Source organism: Prosopis cineraria, unplaced genomic scaffold, assembly GCF_029017545.1.
Source record: "Prosopis cineraria cultivar Desert tree isolate PC_DT_omini unplaced genomic scaffold, ASM2901754v1 PC487, whole genome shotgun sequence".
NCBI lineage: Eukaryota > Viridiplantae > Streptophyta > Magnoliopsida > Fabales > Fabaceae > Prosopis > Prosopis cineraria.
Genome location: NW_026555812.1, coordinates 44,835 through 47,420, shown reverse-complemented (window position 1 = coordinate 47,420; position 2,586 = coordinate 44,835). Strand labels below are relative to the sequence as shown.

At 41.3% G+C, this 2,586-nt stretch overlaps 1 pseudogene; it reads right to left on the bottom strand.

The window, feature by feature from the left end:
• Nucleotides 1-300: 300 nt before the first annotated feature.
• LOC129297280 (L-ascorbate oxidase-like) lies at nt 301-2,586 on the bottom strand (annotated as a pseudogene).

The window sequence follows — 2,586 nt, the reverse complement described above, 5'->3', positions numbered from 1 at the left end:
CTATCAAAGATATATCAATGTCTTTGCTCTTTTGGGATCTATTTGGATATATTTGAAGTACGGTATGGCGTAGGGACGTCACAATCCATCACAGATCATCAAGCAGACATATTCAATAGATTTGGTAAAACTGGAAATCAAAGGTACGGTGTTCATTTAATCATGAAGAAAAGGCTATAATTCATGTGAAAACATGTTCAACCTCAGGTGATCTGTACTGCAGCTTCAGTGTGACTGGTAAATTTTGATCGCTACGGCTAATGTGTAACGATTCTTGAAGATAAAAATGATATTGTTGATTCAGAAACAAAACTCAAGGCCTACGAATCCTTTGGTGTCTCCACAGCCCAAAATGGAAGAAGGCAGTTGCCCACCATATCCACGCCTTCCTGGAACACGACCGCCATGCCCATGTAGAAGTGAGATTCAATGTGGCAGTGGAAAATCCACACTCCAGGATTATCAGCCTGGAATCTCAGCGCCGTCCATCCATAAGGATGAAGAGGCACAGTGTTCTTCAATATAGGTTCACAAATTCATCAGCTTCTTCCCATCACTTTCAATGTCGAACTTCCCATTCCCAAACCCTAGAACCCAGAAATTGTGCCCATGGAGATGCCATGGATGTGTCTCGCTGTTCTCTGGGGTCATCGTGTTGGCGTTCTGCAGAATCACATCCACGGTGGAATTGAAATCCAGCTTGTAAATTCCGTTCCCTGAAGTGGCATTCACATTCCGAGGTACGCTGTAGATATCATAATTTGCAGAATCGTAGTTCTCTGGGGGTGGTGTTTGATCGTCAAAAGCACGAGTTAGATTATACTTCAGGGCAATAAGATAGGGGGTAGTAGGAAGGGTCAATGAAACATTGTTTAAGGACCACTTAGTGTAGCCATCTATAGTGTTTTGAGTATTGAGAAGCACTATGACTCTATCTGCCTTAGGAGGTGGTGTTTGGATGAAGCCATGCCTGGCTTTGATGGCAAGGCTTTGAGATAAGCGTGATGAAGAATCATTCCAAACAGGGCCTGGTGGTGGAACTGTTGTGGGCTTTCTTTTGGGGTGGTTTGGGAAGTAGTTGAGGATGGCTAACCCTAGTGGGGTTGAGGGTTTTCTGCTAACAACATTAGTGGTGATCCAGTAGTTTCTTGAGGGATCTTGATTGGCTTTCAGAAGCACTGAGTATGTCTCACCAGAGTATATGTATAGGTTCTCCACCTCAAATGGTTCCACATAGTGCCCATCAGCTTCTACAACAATCATCTTATGACCCTGCAAACAAATGATACAATTCTTAAACACTACACATTTAGAAATTGTACAATTGCACAGACCTGCCGAGTCTGGACATTTCAAAAGGGTCATATCTTTGATTTCCATGTTTTAGACACTTGAGTTAAACAATATTTCACACTGCCCAAGGCATATCGTCTATATGAGTATTTGGTTTCACGTTGGAAACTCTTTTGGTGGTTTCTAATGTGGAACCAAAGATGTTCTATATCTCTATGCTTTCAAGGTATGGACTTGCATATGAAAGGTGGCTAAAGTACCTCAATTTGGAAACTGAGAGATGAAAGGGAAGTCAAGCTACCAATCCTGAGTCTATATGTTTTACCAGGCTCAACTGTTAGTACATACGGTGAGCATTCAGAATCTGTTGCTTTACACACTTCATTTACCGAGCTAGAAGAACCCAACAGAGAGCAATTGAACCTTCCTCTTCCATTTATCAACAATGACTGAAAGAACATGAAACAAAACACTTTGTAAACATAATAATTTTCGATTTGTTTTTGTGCTTTATAGAAGCATGCTCTGTTAGCATGTAATGCCACTTACTTGAGGCTCCCCAACAAAAACAAAAGGTATAGAAGACAAGCCTATGGCTTCATCGAAAGTGCTTTTGTGGTACCAATCAGTGAGAAGGATGTTATGGTCATGTTCATAGGTAAACGGCTCAGATTCCTCTTCAGGGAGAGCTACAATAATGGACCCAACTAGCCCAGCTTCTCTTTGCATGCCATAATGTGCATGGTATAAAAATGTACCAGCCTGGATGTTTCACCAAAAAAATAAAAGAATGAATAAAAGTGAAAAAGCTGATTTTCATCACAAATAATAAGATGAAATTTTTTTTTTAGCCACATTGTCTTGTCTAGAAGCTCACCTTGTCAACAACAAACTTGTAAATGAAGGTATCCCCAGGTAGAATGGGACATTGAGTAACCCCTTCTGTTCCATCACTCCAAGGTGTTCCTCTCTGCCATCAGTAGCGCAAAAATACAACCATTATACCTCAGTAGTTAGGATTGGTCTGTGTATACATTCGAAACAAAAAGGAATAAGAGTCTACTACGGCATTACCTGTCGTATACCGTGCCAATGGATTGCAGTGTTCTCTGTTGGCAAACTGTTCTTGACTTCAACAACGATTGTATCACCCTGCTGTGCCAAGATTGTTGGTCCAGGACTCCTCCCATTGATGGTCATAGTCAGCTTCTTCAAGCAATCTGGAGATCTGTACTCGTACTTTATCTCCCATTTGTAATGCCGAGACCTGGAATCTACTCTTGAAACAGTCAT